Below are 24,472 nucleotides of genomic sequence, written 5' to 3'. Positions count from 1 at the left end.
ATTTTCTCTGAGAATCTCGTCTCTTGTGGCTTTTTTTGTGAAGAAAACTAGCACATCCCGTGGGACTTTGTTCTTTTTTGCGTAGTTGGAATTGATTCTCATAACTCTATCCAAGTTTTTTTCCGCTATTTCGGTGGAGGTCTTACAAATATTGGCTATTATGTCCGTTACAATTTCCCTAATATTTTCCTGGTCGCTTTCTTGTATGTTGCGAAATCTGAGTTGACATTCTTTTTCTCTGCCTTCCTGTATCTCCCGATACAATGTTAGTGATGCAATTGTTTCTTCCATTGTCTTCATCTTCTTTCTTAGGTCTAATTGTTTATCCTTTATATTCTCATTCTCCTTTCAGAGATCGTTGTTCTCTTGTGTCAGTCTTGTAATGCCATCTTTCGTTTCCCTCAATTCGTTCTTGAGGGCTACATGCAGTTCTTCTTTAATGTCTTTTTTCATTTCTTTTAGTTCTTCTTTTAGTTCTTTTTTCAACGCTGCATTTTGTGTATCCTGGTTGGTTTGCATCGCTTGCACCACGAGATGTAGTTTTGTTATTTCTGCTAGGACGTCTTTGATGTTGGGTTCTTCTGTTGGTGTATCTTTTTTATTGCCGGTTTTTTTATCTTTTTCTTTATCTCTTTCTGGTTTCTTTTGTGCTGACATTTTTAGGTGGTAGAGTCCTCTTTTGATCTTCTTCAGATTATTGTATTATTATTAGTCCTTTCAGGGTGTGTTTTATTACTGTTGTAGTTATGTTGTTGTTTATTACTGTTGTATTAATGTTGTTGGTTTCTCTTTCCTAGTTAGTTGTTGTTCGATGTTCATCTCTCCGTCTCTATTCTATTGAGGTTCTTCTCTTTCCTCAGCTTTCTTTCTTCACTCTCCCTCTGCTTCTCTCCGCTCCCCTCCACCTCCTTTCCTTAGGCTCTTTCTTTTCTTCTATCTTCTGCCTTTGTTTAGTAATTATAATCCTTGTTTTATTTTATTCTTAAAGTTCCTTCTTTACCTTTGGATCTTTCTCTAGTTATTCCACTTCCTTGTTTTTATTCAGTTTCTCACGCGATTACTGAGGTCTCGCCTTCCCTCGCGTCTTCTCGCCTCTCTCGGCTCCTCTCGCGAGACTTCCCGGTTCGACTCCCTCCCCTCTCCGCCTTTCTCAGTGCCCGCTTGGTCTCCCAAGCGGCCGGACGCCTCCGGCGCTCGGCCCGCCGAGGGGCGACTCCCGCCTTCCACCCGAGGAAGCGGACAGGCGGTGGACACAGAGGGTCCCCCGAGGTCTGCCGGGGTCCGTGGGCACTAATTTCACCAATCTGTATTGGCCTTTTCCAAATATAATCTATTTCAATTATATCTAGAATTAACAAGAAAATGAACTATTTTATTTTTAAAGAAATGACTGTTCTTCAATGATGAGTGTGATTCCCACAGATACACTCAAGTTTTCAAGGAAATTTGAGGGGAAAGCCCTTGGATACTGACACCCATTGTCTTAGATGCATCTGACACCACAGCACAATTTAAACCTGCCCCATTCATACACAGTTTTATTAATCTAGACTCCACTGTATTGATGTCAACAGGCCCATTGCAAGAGTCAGTAAGATAATTTGATCTACATTGCAGACTTCACACAGATTCCAATACAGAAAGTTTAACTCTTATGGATTTATTTCCAAAAGATGGCAGGAGTCCTGACAGATACTGGTATACCCTCCAGCAATTACTGACACTAATTATCATTGACAGAGCAAGAGATTGTAACAATATAATCAATTGATGTATCCTCTATCAAGCTCTGGGCTCAGTAGTGGGAGTCATTTCTTATCAGAGAATTTGCCTTCCATTCCAGTCAGGAACAATTATTTTACATCAAACAGTCTCAAACAGCTATGGCCCATGTGGGCTGAAAGCAGCATTACAATTATGCAGACTGGTCCCAGCTCCCCAGTTTATCTGTAGTGAATATGAATGACCATGCTCTCCATTTTATTATGCATCAGAAAGTTTTGTCTTGCATCTTCCTCTCTATTCGTATGGTGGATTATGCTCTCTCCTCCCATCACCATTTTTTTTTCAGATGATATTAAACTGTGAGAGGTGAGGGAATGAATCAAATTATTTCTGAATGAAAATTAGACATGTCCAGTATATTGTGCATACTTTTGTTCTATGCCAAATGCCCATATATGTAACATTGTAATTTCAGATCACCACCAGGGTAATAATAATGCATTTCTGTTTTAGCTGTCTTACTGGTATGTTACTACCTCCGAGGAATGGAAGGTGACACAGAATGTGACCTGGATGATCCATAACTGCAGAAGGGATTCCGCTGAAGTCACAGACAATCCTCCCTGTCCCTTACAATCAGTTTTCGCTTGCTGAAGGAGCTCTTTGGTTCCCACATACCATACTATTTCTTCTCTTGGTAAACAAGAACTTGTGGAACAGAGCTGGGCTTGCAGGAGAAGGCACTATGACTTTTTGTTTAGGAGAGATTCTTTCTGAATTTACTGGCTGTCCACATCAGAATTTGGAGAACAAACAGAATTTCTCCATAGCAATATACAGCATTATTATGGACTATCTTTGTCAAATCCAAAGTATTTTGGGGTGGCATTCATTTTACAAAAGACACTGTCCTGGAGAAAATGAAAGTTGCTTAAAACATGTGTGTATATGTGTATGAAAGAGAGAGATGGACAGGTCTCAACACAATGCCTGAATTTTTGTGGATTCATATTGTGGACATTGCTATACTGATGGTCATAATAAAGGTTTGCATTTCAAATTTTACCAATAAAACTACTGGACTCAAATAATGTATTCTGACAAGTTGTTGAACTGGCTCCCTCCAGCCCAAATTGGTGTGTGTGTGTGTGTGTGTGTAAATAAGACCTTCCCCAGAGGAAACAACTAGCTGGAACACTGGGCAGGAACATTCCTATTTAAAGAGTGATACTGTCCAGGATTTTGCTTCAAATTCCAATTATTTTTAAACATAAAAGAGAAAGGCTTCTCTTCCTATATTGACCTCATCACATTGAGAGGGAAAAGCATGGGTGACCATCTCTTTAAGCGTGGAGCATCACCCCTCTTATATCATCAGCAGTCCTGTTTCAGTGCCTCACCATTACACTCGCATGTGGAAATTTAAGACCCGGCAATACATTCATCTTACATTCATCACATGGTTAGTATTACTTCTTTTAATTAGGAGAAACAACAATATTCAAAAACCAAGAGATCCATTGCCCAGCCCAAAGCCCCTTACATGGAGACTAACGTCAGCTTAAAATCTCATCTTCGCATGGGATCCTATTGTTCTGCCCCAAGCCCCAGAAGATACAAGAGACAGTGATTCAGGTTAAAACCATTGTTTTCCATGGGATCCTATTGATCTGCACCAAACCCCAGAGGATACCAGAGACTGGTGAGGTTGGGCAATGAAACAGGATGGAAAACTTTGATTGTTTGCATCCCACCTCTTTTTCAGCTGTAAACATGTGAGTTAAGTGTGATAAGAGATAGGAGCTCTGAACATGATTGCTAGCACATGTTCAGAGTTCCATCCTTTCAGGATATTTCTGCCTCTTTCCAACCCTGAAATGGTGAGCTCCATGCCTCACCATTCTAGGAAAGAGATCTATGAGGGGAAAAATTCTCAATGTGATGAGGTTGTTTGCCGGAGATCCCTCCTTTTAGGACATTTCTGCCTCTTTTCAACTATGGGGGGCTATGCATGATGGCCAGAAGTAGTTTAACTTATGTGATGAGCTCAGGTCCTCTCCACGCTTGAAAAGTTGCTGAAGTGTCCTGGGACATTTCTCAGTGTGATAAGGTGGTTAGTCACAGGTAAAAAAGAAAACCAGGGACAGATTTTTGGCACTTCAGTTTTTAAAGCAAGGACTGCCATTGTGTCATCCTGCCTCTTCATGCTTCAAAGGTGTTGTTCCACAAACTTAATTTGGTTATCCTAGAATGACTCGCCTCCACTGATAAGGTAGCAAAGATTATGTTTGTTCTTCTGGTTAAAGCTATGCTAGAAAGAATAGAATTATCTGACAAATGTGTTATCCATGGCTCAAAATATACTTTAGCAGCTGTCATGTGTGAAATGTCAGGCTGGATACTGCCTGATGTCCTACTAATCCAACCAGCCAGAGACAAGATACATCCTTCTCTGAATCACATGAAAAGACAACTTCTAAAGTCCCAGTGGAATGAGTGAGAATGTTATTATAGAAACCTAAACCAACAGAAACAAATGAAGGACAATGTTTGATCAGGCCTAGTTGCAGAAACTGTTCCTGTTAAATAGAATAGTTGCGGCACATGAAAAATGGTAATATAATGTAATCTGATTTCACAAATGAAAACGAGGACATATTTGTTTATTTAGATAATTTATATCCCACCCTTCATTCAAAACACTTCCCAGAAGGGCTCTATGCCCTCAGACATACAATTTTAACAGGCAATAAACACTGGTGTAAGGTGCCAAACAACATCAGAGTTTAATCAAGGTAGCAAAAGTTATTACTGCCACACACACACACACACAACTATTCAAACTAGCAGAGACCACAGCAGTTTGGTTTTGCCTTAAAAAGGGCAAGATTCTATCACTCTTCTCTTCCCACTGAGGGCAAATGACATTGTATTTTGAAATTGCAGCAGCTGAAGTAAGTTGGAGAAAAGGAGGAAGGTAAGGGGAGGAAGGGGAAACTGGGACATTTTAAAAAGAGCTGAAAAACTAGGATAAGAGAAGACTAATCAGGATGCCTATGCCAAATTGGTACAGTTGAAGAGTATGATATAGTAAGTGGTAAAATCATCCAATTATGGCATAACCTCAAATTGTCCTAAATTGGGAGAGAGAATCCCAGTGAATCCTGTCCCATCCCACAATTGCAATTATTTAAACTATTATTTAAACAATTATTTAAACTATTCCAATTTATATCTCTTCCCCTCACATTTCCCATTTGTCCTTAACTTCCCCCAGTTGCTCCAATGGAGTTCAGTGTGCAAAAGTACCTTATATTCTGGCATATAAGACGACTGGACGTATAAGACGACCCCCAAATTTTCCAGTATGGAGTTTGGGATATACTCACTGTATAAGACCACCCCTATTCCGCCTCCTCCTCCCACCCCATGAAGGGAGGGAGAGAAGGAGGGAGATCCAATCTAAAGAATTAAAAACATCTAAAAACAATTACATCAATTATCAAAATCACAAACTCCATAACTGTAATTTTGCTACTCTTATGAATCGTAATGTAAATATTTGATATGCAGGATGTACTTTCATTGTTACAAATGGAACATAATTAAAGCATAGTGATTAATCAGAAAAACAATGTTTGGGGGACGATGGACAACAGATGATGGGATTTGCAGTACCTTAAACCGATTCAGTGATGACTTCCACAGACCAATGAGACCTTCATGAATTACAGATCTGGACCAAATTGGCACACAGAACCCCCATGACTAACAGAAAATACTGGAGGGGTTTGGGAAGAATTAATGGGAGATGTAGTTCACATATCCAGAGAGCACTGTGAACCCAAACAACTATTGATCTGGGCCAAACACTCAATATGCCCAAATTTGAACATTGGGGAAAACAGACCCTGGAAATTGGGAGCTGCTTGGATTTATAGTTCTCTGCAATCAAAGAACATTCTGAACCGCAACAGCAATGGAATTGGACTAAATTTGGCACAGAGAACTCCCATGAGCAACAGAGAATACTGGAGAGGTCTGGAGAAAACAGACCTTTCTTTCCTCTGCTCTTGCTGCCTGCACACCATTCTCTCCTCCCTCGCCCCATACACATTTATTTTCTTCTCCCGCTCCCTGTGTGCAGCTTTCTATCCCTCTCCCTTGCCATGTGCATGCCTGTCTCTCCTCCCTCACCATATGTGTGCCTTTCTCTCCTCCCTTGACCCACATTAACCTTTATTTCCTTCTCCCTCACCCTGCATGTACCTTTTTCCTTATCCCTCACCTAGTGTATGCCTTTCCCTCCTTCTCCCTCACTCCGTGTGTGTCTTTCCACCCCCTTGCCCCCATGTGCCTTTTTCCCTTCTCCCTCATCTTGTGTGTGCCTTTCTCTCCTTCTCTCTCATCTTGTGTGTGCCTTTCCTTCCCCTCCCCCCACCCTGTGGGCACCTTTCTTTCCTTCTCCCTTTCCCTGCATGCACTTTACCCTCCTCCACCCTCATCCCGCACACACCTTCCTCTCTCCTTCTCTTGGCAGAGTGACCTAGCTGCGTTGCTCTGCCAAGAGCAGAGGAAAGGCGTTCCTCTCCCCCTTTTCCATGAGGCATTTGCAGGCACGGGAGGACTTCTGTTATCCTCCGTCAAGCTGCTGCTGGGCTGTAGCTGCTCCTGTAGACCTGGAAGGCCCTCTCGGGCCTGCTCACACAGTGGCAGGTTGATGGGGTGGAGGAAAGGTGGTCCTGGACCCACAGGAACAGCAGTGGCCTAACAACCAGCAACAGCCTGGTGGAGGTGTTCTGAGGTAGGACGCTGCTGCCTCTGCTGCTCCGGGAAGGCATTCTATTATTGCTAGATTGAGAGAGGGCTGCCGCTAGGCCACTGCTGTCCCCACGGGCTTGGGGGGGAGTTCTCCTCCGCCCTCACCAATCTGTACCCGGCATATAACACGACCCCCAATTTTTCAAAGGATTTTCCACGGGTTCAAAAATCACCTTAAATGCTGGAATATATGGTATTTTGCACTTAACTGAACAGGGGGAGGAGATAGGGACAGAATCTTGCCCTTTCTAGTAAGCTTAAATAAAAGCAAAATGCTCGAGCCTCTCTTAGTTTTTGTGCATTTCCTCATTAATAACAGTTGCTATAGTTACCATACCTTGATATTGCTTGGCCATGTCTTCTGATTTTCATGAATGAAATGTTGAATGGTATGTCGTACTTACTCCATCCTTGCTAATGTTCAGCTCAAATAGAAATTTGGTGAACTTTTAGAACAAGAAGGACAGAAACAAGTACAAGGACAGTATCATACCCACAAGACAGTCTACCTGATACTACCCCCAGCTCTCCTTCTCCACTTCATCATTGCCACTTGCTTGTCTACTTGCTTCTCATTCTAGCCCAGACTATTTATAGTGGCACACAGAGGAGCAATGTACAACTACTTCTTCCTGGCTTATTGGATGTCTGCTTGGTAATAAGGATGATGAAGTAAAAACAAGAACCATCTGGTCAAAAATGCTGGGAAAAAAAGGTAGATTCATTGTGGGAAGCAGACTGATGGATATATTGCCCAAAGGTATCCTAAAACCTGAAGACTGCACTAGTTCATTACTGAAGAACAGTCATATAGACTACCCCCTGGCCACTATATATTTCCCAGCAGTGACATTGCCACTGGGAAACCAAGTCATGATGGCAGCTGTCTGCATATTTAGCTCTGTGTACAAAGAGCTGCCCTAATGCTTCAGGCAGACAGTAACCACATCAGGAGAAGTCATCATTAAGGAAGTTAAAAATATATTAGCTTGAGCTTAAATAAAACTTTGCAACTGTGAAGCTATAATACTAGGCCTGGTTGGTGACTGCTGAGCTTCCAATTGTTATAGCTATACCAGGGAACTTCATTCACTCTCAATAGTCCCTCTGAGTTTTCTGTCTCTATCCTTTTCTGCCCCCAGTGGTTCTCAGGATTTTCTTTCTTTTCTTTTTTTAAAAAAGGAAACCAAACATTTATTTTTTAAATTAAGAACTGCCCTGCAATTTTGTATCTATGGAGAGCAATTCTATTAGATAACAGGAGAGCAGTTCTCATCAAATATTTTATATATAAATCCTTAAATTAGGGAACTCTCTTTTAACTATGGCAGCTTGCTGACTACCTCACCAATATAAAGGCTTTCACTTTCTCCTTAGTCTCCTACATGTTGTTGAACATCAATTCCCATAATCCTGGACTATTTTCTGTGATAGGAATTGTAGTCCAACACCAGCTTGTCCTCTTGTGCCTGTCACTGCAGCAGCTGATTGGAGAGCTCCAGTGAGTGCATGGCCATTGCAGGCACCTCTACTGACAATTGAACAGTATATAGAAAGGAATGGATACATACCATTGAAGTATGGCATTTGTTTCTGCTGAGTTGTAATTGTATCTGTAGCTATAACCAACTACAGTAGAGTCTCGCTTATCAATCTTTTGTGCATCCAATATTCTGTATTATCCAATGCAGTCTGCCTCTGACCGGGATCCACAGCTGTTTCAATACATTGAGATGTTTTGGTGCTAAATTCATAAATACAGTAATTGCTACATAATGTTTCCGTGTATTGAACTCCTTTTTCTGTCATTTTTTTTTTGTAAAACATGTTTTGGTGCTTAATTTGTAAAATCATAATGTAATTTGACATTTAATAGGCTTTTCCTTAACCCCTCCTTATTATCCAACATTTTTGTTTATCCAAATTCTGCCAGCCCATTTATGTTGGATAAGCAAGACTCTACTGTACTTTGGGATCTTTGTAACTATAGTCACAACTATTTTTTTTCAAAAAGATAATGTTCCAATCTGTGACAGAAACTTGCCTCTTTCAGATATTTGTGCTTTCAAGTTTTGGTTTTATTATTTACCACAAGATTATTGTTTCTATTTATGACAGCCATGACAATTAAGAAGGACATTGATAGGTTTGAATGTGTCAGGAGAAGGACAACCAAAATGCATGGCTGTAATTTTGATAGTCCTGGAGGGCAGGTCAACTGAAAGAGCTACTGTTTAGTGATTAGCTTGGTTTGGAATGCTGTTTGGGGGGTTATTTTGGTCTGTGATATTTTGATTTGATTTAGCAAGGAGTCCTTGAGCCAGGAGTCAACCAAAACACAATCAGACCAAATCATGAGGTGTGTATCTTTTGTCTCACACAGAGTCTGACTCTGACAATTCAAAGAGAAGATACATAGAAAGCAACTTCCTTGATACCGTAGAACTGGTGACTAGTGGTCACAAAAGCATGAGATGTTTGGTTCTTCTTATACCTTTGTTCTCTTCTAGAGGGACTACCATCCTGCCTTACCACCATGCAGAATTACTATGGTACTACAACATTACATTCGTGACATATTTTTCCATGTTTTTCTCTTGCCTCAGTGGGCAAAATACCTGGGTTGGTGGTAAGGTGAATGAATGAATGAGTGAGCAGGATCACAGTTCCGCCAAGAATTGGGAGAGGCACTGGCACTGTGATGTGGGACAGTACTTCATGCCCATATGGATAGTGAGTTTCAGCTACCATAGGCAGCTGTCTCAACTTTTAACTCTAGAAAGAGTTGTCATGATGAATTACCCTGATACATGAGAAAAGTCCTGAGCTATACTGCTTCTCTAGAATTTTTTTTAATCATTTATTTAATTTTTGGCAGTGAAGTTGAATACTTGATCAATTTTGCTTTGGTTAAAAGACATGTGAGAACACATAAAGGCTGAGAAAGTCACTGAACAGAGCAATTGTTAGGCCATGTCAGGGCTCTCTCTCTCTCTCTCTCTCTCTCTCTCTCTCTCTCTCTTTTTTTTTTTTTGCTGGAATTTCTTGAGCTAATGAGATTGGGCACAGTCAGGCTGAATCATGAGCCACATATATTCTACCATGATATTATGAAGGGGCTAAGAAGTCAAATGACTGTAGCTGCCATTTCATTACAGCAACTACTGTGGTTGCAAACAGAAAAGCCCAAAGCAACAGAGGCTCACAGATGGTCTGTTAGTTCAGCAGGAATTCTCCAAGCTGTCAGAAGAAGTTGGACTTGGCAGGTGAACCACAAGCAATACCTATACTCTCTGAAGGGCAGTAACAAAGGTGAAATCCTAATTCCTCACTAGAATACCTTGTACATATGTGAATTGGATGCCCAAGTCACATTCTTCTAGACCAGTGGTTCTCAACCTTCCTAATGCAGTGACCCCTTAATGCAGTTCCTCATGTTGTGGTGACCCCCCAACCAAATTTGGCACAATTACTAGATATACCCAAATTTGAATACTGGTGGGGTTGGGGGGGTGGTGGTTTTGTCATTTGGGAGTTGTAGGTAAAGGTTTTCCCCTGACATTATGTCCAGTCATGTCTGACTTGGGTGTGGTGCTCATCTCCATTTCTAAGCCAAAGAGCCAGCGTTGTCCGTAGACACCTCCAAGGTCATGTGGCCAGCATAACTGCAGGGAGCATGCTTACCTTCCCACCAGAGCAGTACCTATTGATCTACTCACATTTGCATGTTTTTGAACTGCTAAGTTGGCAGAAGTTGGGGCTGACAGCGGAAGCTCATGCCGCTTCCTGGATTTGAACCTGCACCCTTTCAGTCAACAAGCTCAGCAACTCAATCAAAGACCATTCTGAACTCCACCAACAATGTAATTGAAACAAACTTGGCACACAGATATCCCTTAACCAACAGAAAATATTGGAAGGGTTTGGTGGCCATTGACCTTGGTTTTGGAGCTGTAGCTCACCTACATCAGGCGAGCACTGTGGACTCAAACAATGATGGATCTGGACCAAACCTGGCAAGAATACTCAATCTGCCCAAATGTGAGCACTGGTAGAGTTCGGGGAAATTAGACTTTGACACTTGGGAGTTGTAGTTGCTAGGATTTATAGTTCACCTACAATCAAAGAGCATTCTGAACTCCATCAAGCCACAAGGGAGCCAAGGGAGCCTTCACACAAGCCCTCCTTGGGCTCCTCCACGGCCTCGCCATTTGGCTAGCGCGCGGGGAAGCCCAAGGAGGGCTCGCACGAAGGCTGCCTCGGCTCCCTTGGCTCCCTCGTGGCTTTGCCATTTGGTGAAGCCGCAAGGGAGCCAAGGGAGCCTTCACACGAGCCCTCCTTGGGCTCCTCCACGGCCTCGCCATTTGGCGAGCGTGCGGGGAAGCCCAAGGAGGGCTCGCGCGAAGGCTGCCTCGGCTCCCTCACGGCCTCGCACGAAGCCTCTCTCAGCTAGATCGTGCTCCCACCGGGCGGCATGGGCGCGATCTAGGAAAAAGAGGCTTCGTGCAAGGCTAGGCCCCGCACTAAGCCTCCCTCGCCTAGATCGCGCTCCCGCCGGGCCGCGGGGGCTCGATCTAGGAGAGAGAGGCTTCGTGCAAGGCTAGGCCCCGCATGAAGCCTCTCTCGCCTAAGCCGCGCCCCTGCTGCCCAGCGGGAGCACAATCTAGGCGAGAGAGGCTTCGTGCAAGGCTAGGCCCTGCACGAAGCCTCCCTCGCCTAACCCGCGTTCCTGCCAGCCAGCGGGATCGCGATCTAGGTGAGGGAAGTTTCATGTAAGGCAGCCATTTTGAGGGGGCGGGGCCAACCGAGGCCCCTTTGCGACCCCCAGGTTGAGAACCGCTGTTCTAGACACCTTAACTATTGCCTTAAAGAGAAGATTGCCTTGCTCCTAACACTGATTTTTGTTGTTGTTACTATATGCTTTCAAATAATTTCTCACTTATAGCAATTGGGTTTTCTTGGCAGAGATTATATCCCTGTTCTCCAGAGTCATAGTCCAACATGTACCTTGTAATACCATTCTGGCTCTTCCTAAAAGTATACATAAACTGAAAATGATTACACAACATTTATTGGAGGCGGCAATTAACTAGTGTAAACTTCTACTATCTTCTATAGTCTAAGGTAAACATATCACAGGTTTTTTTTAAAAAGGATTTGTTCTGAAGGGCTTGCCTTCCCCTGAGGCTGAGAGAGTGTGACATTCCCAAGGTTACTCAATGGTTTCTGTGGCCAGATATGGATACAAACTTGATTTGTTGTATTGTGTTGGACTCCGGCCTGTTGTAAGCCGCATTGAATCCCTTGGGAGATGCTAGCGGGGTACAAATAAAGTTATAATAATAATAATAATAATAATAATAATAATAATAATAATACAAACTCAGGGATAAAATGCTCCACCATGCTGGCTTTCTCCAAGACGGATTACACCAGCTTGTTGGATACTAGGGTAAATTTCTGTTATCTTTATATTGGGAGTACTCATCCTTCATACTTAGATCTATTTGATAGAAGTATGAAGGAAAAGGGGGGATATAAACAAATAAAATAAATTCTTCACTGCCTAATGTTGATAGGAATTGCATTGCGTCCAAGATACACATATTCCCAGTCCCTTCATGAAAACTGAACCATTGCCATCATTGTGAATAGTGAAAAAACAATGAAATACAGAAGAAAACATCAAGTAAATTTTAAAGGCTCTCTATATAGGTCAAAATGGAGAACTTTTTCATATTTCTCTACATTTCTCTTTTAATGTTTGGTCCTAGTGCATGCTGGAATACAGTGTATTCTTAAAATAGAAGAGATAAAAAGTATTAAAACCACTGGTTTAAAGAGCTGAGATAAAATTCATGAAAAGCAATTGTCATTTCCTCTTTCAGTTATCTCCCAGCTAATAAATTCTACAGAATTAGCTAACATATTGCAGAAAGCCTCCCCCCGCCCCCACATAAATGTACAGGGTTACTACCTTAATTATGAAGGTTTTTCACGACAGGATTCTCCCCCTCCTCTCTCCCCCAAGCTCCACATGCACTATCTAAAAAGCAAATATTAATTAAAATTGCATCTTGATAGTGTGCCCTGTTTGCATGATGTCCCACACATGTAAGATTAAATGGCATGTATTAACTACAATCAGGCTCTTGGCTCAGGTCACTATAATGATTTATGCACAAGCAGTAGGAATCCAGATTGACTCCTGGCTGGTTACAACAAACACCTCCATCCCATTTTCCCCTTTCAAATCACACTTCTAAACTAGCTGCTTCACATGGAGGATTTGAGATGAAAATATCCAAGTATCCGACACCCTGCCATGCATGGACAACAAATTGCTCCATGCTAATTAGGCACTTAAATATGAGACAAAATATAAATCTAGAAGAGTAACGCAATTTCAAGCATGTTTATCCATATTTTTTAAGGGATTGTTCTATTCCGCCCCCCCCCCCAAAAAAAAAATCAATAAGAGAGCAGCTTGAGCTATTTACACAAATATGTTTTCCTACCAACGTTGAATGAAAAAACACATGCTATCTTGCACTGTGTTTTGTTTGGATAATGGGAGATTCATAAAAATCCAGATGGGTTACAGGTGCCTATGTTTCTGCTATTGTACCATTACAAGATTTGTTTGTTGGTTTATTGTATTTTGAACTAAATTTAAATGCTAATCTCAACTAACGTAAAATCCATTGCTGAATAGTTGTATCGACACTTATGTAAATGTCATTGATTCAGTAGGAGAGCTCTAGCAAGGGCTAATACTTGGATTTAAGTCACTGTTTTCTATTTTGTAGCTCTTTAAATGTCTGAAGTGCTGTCATGGAGAAGATGAAACAGGTTTGCTTTCTGTAGCTCCAGAAAAGCACTAGATACACATTACAAGAAAGGATAATTTGACTAAATATTGGGAGAAACATTCTGATGGTTAGAGCTGTTCAATCAGGGAAGAGGTTGTCTTAGAAGATGATGGACTCTTTCTCACTGAAGGATCTTAAACTGGCCTTAGAGAACACTTTCTCAGGTATATTTTAGAAGTGCACTGCTGCTCTGACAGGTGGCTGGTCTTAATAGCACTTGGGATCCCTTTCACCTTTAGGATTTTATTATTCTTTTGACATGTTTCTTGCTCTGTTCTTCTAGAATTTTCATTTTTCCTATCTACTCTCACAACTATTGACTGCCTGTCTTCATATTTTGTATATGTGAAAAATCAATTTAATGGGTTTCTTTTTATTGTAATCCCCCCCCCCCCATAGAAATCACATTCTTTCAACTGACATATTTTACATGGGTTCTAAAATCAGATGTTGATAAGGATCCTTTCTTGATATTGGCTACATGGATGAAGAGTGCAGTTAATATGATTTGACAGAACATTACATGCCATTGCCCCATCCTATGGAATTCTATGTTGTATAGTTTGCTGAGGTAATTAGAACTTTATGTTAAAGAGTTATAGAGCAAGTCTGGGAATCATAGCACCACAGTAAAGAATTTTGAGTATGACAGACAACCCCCAATCCCAGCACTTTCTAGGACGAAACCATCACTAAATCTGCCAAATGTAAATAAACTCTAGTCACAGCCTTTTCTGTGTGCCTAGAAATCTCCACCTGTGCCCCTCCTATGCTTTTCTAAGTTAAGAGGACAAGTGTAGCAAAAATACATGACAAAAACCTGTAGACAAGCAACAAACTTGTAAAAGAAAAGCATTAGAAATAAATTGTTTTGATTTAGACAACGTTTGTCTCATGCTTCTCTCTCCTTCATTACATGGCTCCATAGCTTTCTAGTTGTAACAATTCACTGCTGTTGTTCTTGGTGGTGTGTATGTGTGTTTATAAGTCTACCATCCACACTAATGGATTTATTACTCAATACTAAAAAAGCTATTTATTTGCTAGCTCCCCAACCTCTGGGCTGTTACCTCTCATTCCAAACTCTTCTTAAAGATCTCTGTCCTGTTGCAGTGCTCACAAGGGGTACGAGTAATTAAAAGCCCATTTGCTTTTTATATTCTTTGTCGAAAATATATTCTTGATCAGTTATTTCTCCACTCTAAAATGGGATCCTTCTTTAAAAACCAAGTACAACTATAGCCTGGGTATTCAGCACATATAAAACTAAAATATTGTGGGGTATTCAAAGGTCAAGACAGAGTTCTTGCATGTCAGGCAAAATAACACCTTCTGCATTCTAATTACAGGCTTGCTAGTCATTCATGCGTGCTATAGTGTGGCCTTAGGGCTGCTTTTCTCCCCTGTGGCCAGTACGAAAAGGATATCAGCAACTTCCACCAAGGACTGAACTTCATTCTACAAGGTATTAAACACACAATTTTTTCCAGAGACCTGACCATACTTGTTATCGGATGGCTATTTAAGCCAAACTCAAACCAGCTAGAAAACTATTCCGTAGTTATGCAGCTTGTCCTTTACTATTTATTTGTTAAGGTAAAAAAAAATCTTTCAATAAACTGATGATTATGAATGTGCATTTTCAGACTAAATATCAGCATTTATCCTGAGCACACTTGCAAAAATAGTCAATGATTATTGTAAACCTCTTGGTCATTTTTGGGAACATTGACATTTGGGAGACATCAAACATTTCTGCAACTTTCCAAACAAGCAGAGAATTCCCCTTGTTTACATTAAAGTCCAGGATAGTTACAAAAGATTTTTGAGATATGTTAGGTTCATAACTTGTGATATTTTAAAGATACTATCTCATTTCTCTTTCGGAACAAATGGCTAGAAAACATTCCATAAAAAACTAAGGAGGAAGTTTATTTAGGGGAACTGCACTGGCCATGTATCAAAAGTCAACCAAAAAACCCCACAAAACAATGACACTTTCTCAACCAGTCAAAATGCATAAAATACAACATGCAAGCATTTGAATCTTCTCCATGAGGCAAAGATGATAAAATCATACAGAAGAAAAGTGGACATGTTATAGGCCTACATTATCTTATTTCTATTGTCAGTTAAAATGGTTGAGAGAGATCTCAATGTAGCCTAATGACTGCTTATCTCTCCAGAAAAAATCAGGAGGAGATTAAGATTAAGTTAATAAACATGGAAAAAATAAAAATAATTCATCCTATGAAATCACATACCTGCTGCAATTCCCATGTGATGTCACAATAGTGCATATAGTATCACCAAACATTCACAATTCTTCCAAATTCTTGAAACTGAGCCCCTTGAACATCAGTTACAAAGTGATAATGAAAGTCCTATGACATCTGTATCCAGGGTGTCTTCAGATATATGTAAATTCTGCAAACAAACGACAAAGAAGGAAAAAGAAATATTAAAATAAAATTATATTTTTCTGGGTGGTAATAGTCTTTGAACACTGGCAGAAGAAAGAAGCCATATCTGTGTTGGTAGCCTTTCTCATACATTGGGGTGTCAGATTTGAGTTGGTGGAACACACCGGTACATATGACTCTATGGGAAAAATCAGGAGCAATGACAATAACACATAGCCTATGCAGAAGAAAATCTCAAATGGTTCAAAGTATCATTGTAATGGGGTAACAATGACAGGTCTGACCAGACTGTATGAACATTAGAAGATTCAAAAAGCAAAAGCATAGAGTTTTAGCCTAATAGGCCTATTGCCACAGTACACAGAGTGGATTTATTGACATGGCCAGCAGTTTGTCTGGCCTGACTTGGCTGCTTCTGACCTTCCTCCCTGAGGAATGCATCACAGACATCTGTGATGATCTGTACAGGTCTGAGTCCCTCTACAAAGGTTGAGAAGATCAAGATATAAAAGTTTTAAATAAATAATAAAATGAAATGAGCAGCAGCTGAGATCTAAGATAAATAGTGTCTGGAAGAGATAGCTCTTTGGTATAAGATAAAATTGTAGTCTTAGACCTTGGCTGTTATCTCTGGGCGAGAACTCTGGACCCTAACTTTGTCCCTGCAATTCTGTTTTGGACTCTGCCACTCCTGTAACCTTCTTACGGATCTTGTTGTTTCCTAAACCCTGGATTCTGAGGACCTCATCACATGGAGGTTGAGAAACTGAGGGACAGTGGGGGAAACTGGGGGAAACCGGGAAACAGTATAAGGCTTTGCCCCTTTACTGTCGATGGTTATGGGATCTCATTCCATGACATTTCTGTGGTGTCCCTGGCTTCCTCCCGTGACCTCCACAGCTTCTTGTATTAGGAGTTGGGTGTATACACGACTCCTTTGGGCTCTGCTTCTCAGTGCTGCTGGCATGCTTCTAACATGAGGTCCAAAAGAGCCCCACTGGAAGTAGCCCTGCATCATTTGGCAGACTCCATCCTGGCAACATGTCAGCAGCACTGAGAAGCAGAGAAATTCATCCATGTGAAATCATGAATCTTGGACCACCTTCCTGGCTTTGACTTATGGGCTTGGATTTTACTTTGGCCATTGACTACCTGTCTTGGCTTGGGACTCTGACTACCGTTTGTACTCTTGAATTTTGGAACATTATTCTAGGTGGACTCTAGGCATCTGATTTTTGGACTGCAAACTTTTCGTTCTTGCTCCTGAACTGGCTTTGTAGTACTCTTTGTGTTAATTGTACTTTTGATCATGTTTTGTGTTACCAATGCTGAGTGGTGTATTTCTGTTTTGCTAGTCAGAACTTTGAAAAACTCAAGGTTTTAGTTCTCTGTTTCAGTAAATCTGGTTTTGGCTAATCTTGTGTTTGTTTGATAAAACTCTGCCCTGCGTGAGAGCCACCCAGGAACACAACACCTATGAAAAAGTGTTTTCTGGTGACATCTAATTATTTTTATGACTAATCATAATTTTTAATGATACACTGCACTGCCCACCTCTGATGGCGTAAGGCAGTGCAGTTTGCATGATCTGTGTTTCTTTTCTCTTTCTACAGCAGTCTTTGAAAAATGTCATTCACTAATGTGCAAGTGAGCAGAAAGAGAAGGCATCAACTTAATGTATCACTACCAGTTGCATAGGGCTCTAATTAGACCTCACTATCTATCTCCACCATTAGTATAATTAACTTGGAATCTTTAAATTCTTTGTCCCTTTCTTCAAATAAAACTTTGGCTGGAATCCTATATGAAGTTTTGTCTTCCTAAATGCACTTTTGTCTTCATAAATGCACTTCATAAATGCTGCTGTACCAGCTCCACTGGCTGCCGATTCAGTTCCGAGCACAATTCAAGGTGCTGGTTTTGACCTACAAAACCCTGTACGGTTCCGGTCCAGTGTATCTGTCCGAACGTATCTCCCTCTACATCCCACCTCGGGGTCTGAGATCATCTGGGGAGGCCCTGCTATCGACCCCACCACTGTCACAAGTGAGGCTGGTGGGGACGAGGAGCAGGGCTTTCTCAGTGGTGGCCCCTCACCTGTGGAACTCACTCCCAGGGGAAATCAGGGCATCATCATCCCTCCTCGCCTTTAGGAGAAGGGTGAAGACTTGGTTATGGGACCAGGCCTTTGGGCACTCCGGCAACTAAATCAGACAACCAGGCGAGTAAGACCAGCAGGATTGATGAAGTGGAACATAAAACTAGATCTATGAGTAGCGAACGCTGACCATGTAAGAGGAGAAATTGGGTTTGTATTTGGTTTTATTGATTTTATTGATTTTATGGTTATAATGTATATTTGTTGTTAACTGTGTATTGATGTAATTCTGTGTTTGATTGTCTTTATGATGCAGGCATCAAATTGTGCCTTTGCTTTTGTAAGCCGCCCTGAGTCCCCTTCGGGGTGAGAAGGGCAGGGTAAAAGAACCCCAAATAAATAAATAAATAAATTATGTTTGCGGTAATTAGAACTGGTCAGGTTTTTTTAAACGTATCTAATAGAGAGCTGATGTTATGTTATTATGTGACAAGGCTAGCAAAGTGTCCAATGCTCATTGTGCTGTGATGTACATCATCCACTGATTCACACTGATCCTGATGTGCATTGAGTGCTCCTACAAGTGTCCCGATACACATCTTCACAATTCCCTAACAGGGTGTTTTAGTGCTTATGCTAATTAGTTAAGTAAAGCCAACCCTCCACATTCACTGGAGTTAGGAACACAGGGTACCATAGAAGTAAAAAAAAATCACAAATATAAACCCCACTATTTTAATATCTTTGGGAACACCTCACCAGGAATTTGTAAATCATCCAGTACAACCATGCACACATACATACATACACTTTCTTTTACATGAAGAATGTAAATCATCACTTAGCCCTCTTTTGCAAGGGAGAAATTAAAATTAAAATTCCTCTCTTTCCTAAGCGAAATGGCAAGAGGCTTTTGCTATTCATCTTTGCAAATTGCAGATCTGCAAAATGCAAATTCTGTGAACAATTTTTACATGAATTATGATTACTGCAATCTTGCTGCGAGGACTTTGAATACCTTGCTTGCATCTCTTTGATCGATAACATTGTCTTTCTGATATTGCTGTATGTAACTGCTTTGCTTAGCAAAACATTGAAACAGTCTACTTTTGTGCAGAGACATTTTGCAAATATTTTGAGGAAATTGATGGCAGGAATGCTTGTAATTTTCTATATTTTGATCTTCCACAAGAGACAAAGAAAAACCTCACTGAGTTTGAGCAATTTGGCAAAGATTTTTAATGTTCTGTTTAACACCTCTTTCATATGTCAGGGTCCTTAGAAAATACTTTTCCATATACCAAAGTGTACATTATACATTTTCTATTCATATTTAATATGGTTTCATTCTTGTGTAACAACCTTATCATTAGCTTTTTCGGGGCATACTAAAGCACTGCTTAACAATTCAATAAATTGAATTTAAGTCTACTTGAACTTTGAGTGTGTGGACACAAGTATATTACACACACATACACACACATGCACAGTGACTGAGTCAAGAGAAGAAAGCATCTTTTTTGCAGCCTACTTCCATTACCCTGATGTGAAGCGATACGTGAAACAGCATTGATTTAAAACAATAAGATGTTATTTTGACTCTCTTGTATTTCAGTACTGTCATGCATTACATCTCTGTTTTATAATAAGGATCCATAAAAGCTGTTTCAAAATAGGTCACTGTGGGAGAGACTTTAGTTTCTAACTTGCTACTTGAAACTCATGATGGAATCAAAGAAAAAAAATGAGAGCTTTCAACTTTCTATACTTTATCTTCTCAAAAGAAGGATTTAATTTTTTTTTGATGTATATGTCAAAATCTCAATCTTTCTTGACTATGACCTCATGTTTGAGGCAGCTAGGTTATAAATTTGGAGACCCATTTTTCTTGTTATTATTAACTTGATTTATTCCCTTCCTTTCTCCTTGTGAGGGCTCAAGGCGGCTAACAATCCCACACTTTAGTCAAATGTTAAAAGCACAATGCAAAAGTTAAAAACCAATCAAACATTATAGTGTGGTAAAAACCAATTAAAATATAATAAATACACTTAAAATCGCCTTTAAAACTCACAGTTCTCTTGCCCAATCCTACCCACAACCTCATTAAAGTCTGCCCCTTATCCTTCCCCAAATGCCTGCTGGCAAGAAGTCTTAGAATCATTGCCATAGAATCAAAGAGTTGGAAGAGACCTCATGGGCCATCCAGTCCAACCCCCTGCCAAGAAGCAGGAATATTGCATTCAAATCACCCCTGACAAATGGCCATCCAGCCTCTGCTTAAAAGCTTCCAAAGAAGGAGCCTCCACCACACTCCGGGGCAGAGAGTTCCACTGCTGAACGGCTCTCACAGTCAGGAAGTTCTTCCTAATGTCTTAACCTGCCTGCGGAAGGCCAGCAAGGATGGGGCCATCCTGGTCTCTCTTAGGAGGAAGTTCCACAGTCTGGGAGCAGACACTGAAAAGGTCCTCTCCCACATTCCCAACAAACACACTTGAGTGGGTGGTGGGACAGAGAGAAGACTCAGTAGACTGTAGATCTCTTCCAGGTTCATAGAATGAGATATGTTCATTCAGATACCTGAACCAGAGCTGCTTACTTGGAATTAGGTGGAAAGGAATGATAAAGCCGAGTGTCATCTGCATATAGATGGTATCACACTCCAAAACTCTGGATGACCTCTCCCAGTGGTTTTATGTATGTGCTGAACAACATGATGGACAACAGAGTCCCGAGGGACCCCACAGGCCAGTGGCCAAGGAGTTGAACAGAAGTAGCCCAGCACTACCTTCTGAGAATGTCCCTCCAGGAAGGATCAGAGCCACTGAAGAACAATACCTCTAAGACCCATTCCAGAAAGGTGACTCAGAAGGATACCATGGTCAATAGTATTGAAAGCCACTGAAAGGTCCAGGACAACCAACAGGGACACACTCCCCCTATCCAGTTATCTGTGTAAGTCATCCACCAAGGTGACAAAGCTTTCCCTTTTTCATAATTAGGCTTGAAACCAGACTGAAATAGGTCTAGATAATCTGCTTCATCCAGGAACCATTGGAATTGTGAAGCCACCACACACTCTAGTATCTTGCCTAAAAATGGGAGATTGGAGACTGGTCTGTAGTTGTCCAATACAGAGGGGGCTAGAGAAAGATTTTAATGAAGTTGTCCTACCACAGCCCCTTTGAAGTCCATAGAGACTCTCACCTTTCCAAGAATCCTGTCCACATCCTCAGGCTGCACAAATTGAAAAGCATCCATCAACACTGCACAAGCTGTATCAACTTTGGTGTCTAAATCAGAGCTAATCTGATTTAGAGTTAATCCAAGTGCCAGATACATTTGTCTTTAGCATTTAAATGAATAAAAAACTAACATGAGCACATTGGTTGTTATTAAGTAACAGAATTCAAAAAGGAGGAATTAAATATATACAGTGCATTCTCATGTCATTTTGTTGTGTTGCATTACCTAAACCGTTGCAGACTCAAATATCTTAATGATGCAGAGGGGAAAACTTAGGTTAGTCCACTGACAATCTAAACTGAGTGTTCACATTTTTGTTCCACCTGCTGCAAAAGCAGTGTTTGAAGATCTAATATCAATTGTCAAATTGGCATCATGTTCCTTGTGCTGAGACACTGCTTTTTGGAATTCACTGTGTTGACTTTTGCTCCTTACAGCAGATAGAAACAATCCAAGCTATTCCCATTAGACTGAAAAGCAGAAATATCACATGACATCACAGCCATACAGCTAGCTAAGTTTGAACAACCTACATAAGAGCACATAGTCTGACAAGGCTTGACGTTCTTGTGTGTACAGTTCATAATTGTTATAGACCACACAGGTAATGCAGTGGAAGTCAGGACTTCAGCACACCATAAATGACATATCTGGGGAAATAAATGCACAAAATAACTTCAAAGCCTCATTTTAAAACTTCCTTTTTATTCCTACAATTGCATACAGAACTTAGGAATGCAAATACCTGAACAGAAACATGGCCCTTTGGGGTGCTTAATTAGATGGGTGCCTGGTAAAATATCCATACTTGGCACATAGACTTTCTGCATTTGTTTCATTTAATTAAGAATATAATCACAGAAGACATTTTTGCTAAAGGTTGTCCTTCACACAAAAACAAACTGCTCTCTCAGAATTCTTCAGAGGGCATGTAAAGAAACTCCTTCCATACGATAACCTTTAAGGGTAGGGGAATTATAGCAGCTTTCCCCTTTCCCATTGTTTTTAACATCAAGTTCTATTCATCCTAATGATGACAAAATATGTAATTTGTCATACATTGCTCAAAAAATAAGTGGGAAAAAATCTTTTTTTAATCTTCACTGGTCAGTTTCAATAGGTATCTCTGTCTCCAACTGGAATGGGATCATGTTGTACTTGTCTGCTATATAGGTGCTAAAATATGTAAAGGTATCTCAGGAAAAAAATGAATTCTCTGCATACCTATTAAAATTCAAAATTTGGAACAAATATTAGAAAATATTTCAAACATTCTTAAAACATGTGCTTCTGAAGTGTTTGTTTTTCTTTCCCCCATGCCAGGAGCGACTTGAGAAACTGCAAGTTGCTTCTGGTGTGAGAGAATTGGCCATTTGCACTTACGTTGCCCAGGGGATGCTTGGATGTTTGATGTTTTACCATCCTTGTGGGAAACATCTCTCATATCCCCACATGGGGAGCTGGAGCTGACAGGGGGAGCTCAACCTGCTCTCCCCAGATTTGAACTGCTGACCTGTTGGTCAGCAGTCTTGCCTGCACAAGGGTTTAACCAACTGCATCACCGAGAACTCAAGTGTCAATAAGCTTTTATGAGAATAATAGCCTGCAATGAAGAATTTACTCACTACTTTAAGATAAAATTGCTCAGATTCACCTTGACATGGATATGAGATCTGGTGGATATAATTTTGGCACCTGCTTGTCCAATGTTGATGGATGCTCTTCAATTTGTTCTGAGGATATGGACAAGAGCTCTTGCCCTTCCTTGCTAATTAAACAATCCAGAGGAGAGCTAGCTGAACTGCATAAGGGACATGCTTGGCGTCTGTTTACAACAAGGAAGGATCCCACGATGCTTGAAAGAGATTATGGCAAGACCTCTTCTGGAAAAAAAAACAATAACTGTCTTCCCTGAATCCTACTCTCTTGAATAATTGCAGTTCATTTCAGTCTCCAATGTTGCATTTTTGGGCAAGGTACCAGAGCATATAGTGGCTTCTCAATTCCAGAGTTCCATGGAGGTGAATTATCTAGATCCATTTAGTCTGATTTTAGGTCTGTTGGTGGAATGGAAACTGCTTTGGTCAATACAGGGAACTAAAGAGAGGAGTGTGTCCCTGTTGGTTCTGCTGTACTTCTCAGAGGATTTTGATTTAATTAACTATGATATAATTCTGAGTTACCATTGCTGAGATGGAGCTTGGAAGAACTCTTCTATAGTGGCACTGCTGTTTCCTGTAACTATTTTCAAGAGGTGCGCTGAAATCCTTAGTCATTGGCTGTAAGTCTCTCAAAGTTCTGTTTTGTTCCTTATGCTATTTGATATATATGTAAATCTCCTGGGAGGGGTTGTCTATCGTTTTGGCTTCAGATGTCCCTAGTACCATGAAGATACCTAGAATCACTATTTCCTTCTAGCTAATTCAAAGGAAGCTGCTCCTGTACTAAACTGGTGTCTGGCAGCTGCATCAAACTGGATGAGGGTAAACAAATTGAACATTAATTCAAACAAGACAGAGGTGTTCCTGATCAGTCAAAAGATTGATCTGGGAATAGGGATTTAACTTTAGTTAGATAAAATTACACTCCCCCTGCAAATGCAGATTCAGTTTGATGGTACACTTGGACTCAGCTTTGATCTTGGAGGCCCAGGTTTCAGCAGTGACAAGCAATACATTTAAATAGTTAAAATTAGTGTGCCAACTGCACCTGTTCCTGGAGAAGCTAGCCACAGTGATGCATGCCATTGTTGCAATCTGTTTAGATTACTGTAATATGCTTTACATGGGTCTGCCTTTGAAAGGTGCTCACAAATGTTTGTCAGTTCAAAGTGTTGCAGCCAGATTGTTGGCTGAGGCTTACCACAGGGAGATCATAACTTTTCTGTTGTAACAGTTCTATCGGCTGGAAAAGTTTCCCAGCACTATTCAAAGTATTAGTGATGAGGTTGTATGATTTTGGCCCAGGGTTTTTGTCTTGGTTTCAAGCTGCACAGTTTGTCCAGGGTGTTTGAAGAACTGGAATGCTCATTAGAGCCCTGAGTTGCTCTGGAGAGACCCTTCCCGCTGTTTTACTACCTCATATAGGGAGAACATGGGAGGTGTCCCTTCTTAGGTACTGCTCCCAAACTTTGGAACTCCTTTTCTAGGAACACCACCACCAGCTCTCCTTTCATCATCATCATCAACAACAACAACAACAACAACAACAACAACAACATCAACATCAACATCAACATCATCATCATCCTGGACTGACAAGAATCTCTTAGTTGGTATTTAATTCTA

At 40.8% G+C, this 24,472-nt stretch overlaps 1 protein-coding gene across 8 annotated transcripts in view; it reads right to left on the bottom strand.

Annotated features, from left to right (window-relative positions):
* DAB1 (DAB adaptor protein 1) overlaps nt 1-24,472 on the bottom strand; it is a 787,489-nt gene that overhangs the window by 530,653 nt on the left and 232,364 nt on the right. For all 8 annotated transcript variants that reach the window (XM_060773589.2, XM_067467867.1, XM_060773591.2 and 5 more), the window contains exon 2: nt 15,683-15,845. The gene's annotated coding sequence lies outside the window, so the exon portion shown is untranslated. The remainder of the gene's footprint in view (nt 1-15,682; nt 15,846-24,472) is intronic.

The sequence above is a fragment of the Anolis sagrei genome, chromosome 4 (assembly GCF_037176765.1).
Source record: "Anolis sagrei isolate rAnoSag1 chromosome 4, rAnoSag1.mat, whole genome shotgun sequence".
Lineage (NCBI taxonomy): Eukaryota > Metazoa > Chordata > Lepidosauria > Squamata > Dactyloidae > Anolis > Anolis sagrei.
This window is presented reverse-complemented; position numbering and strand designations above follow the sequence as displayed.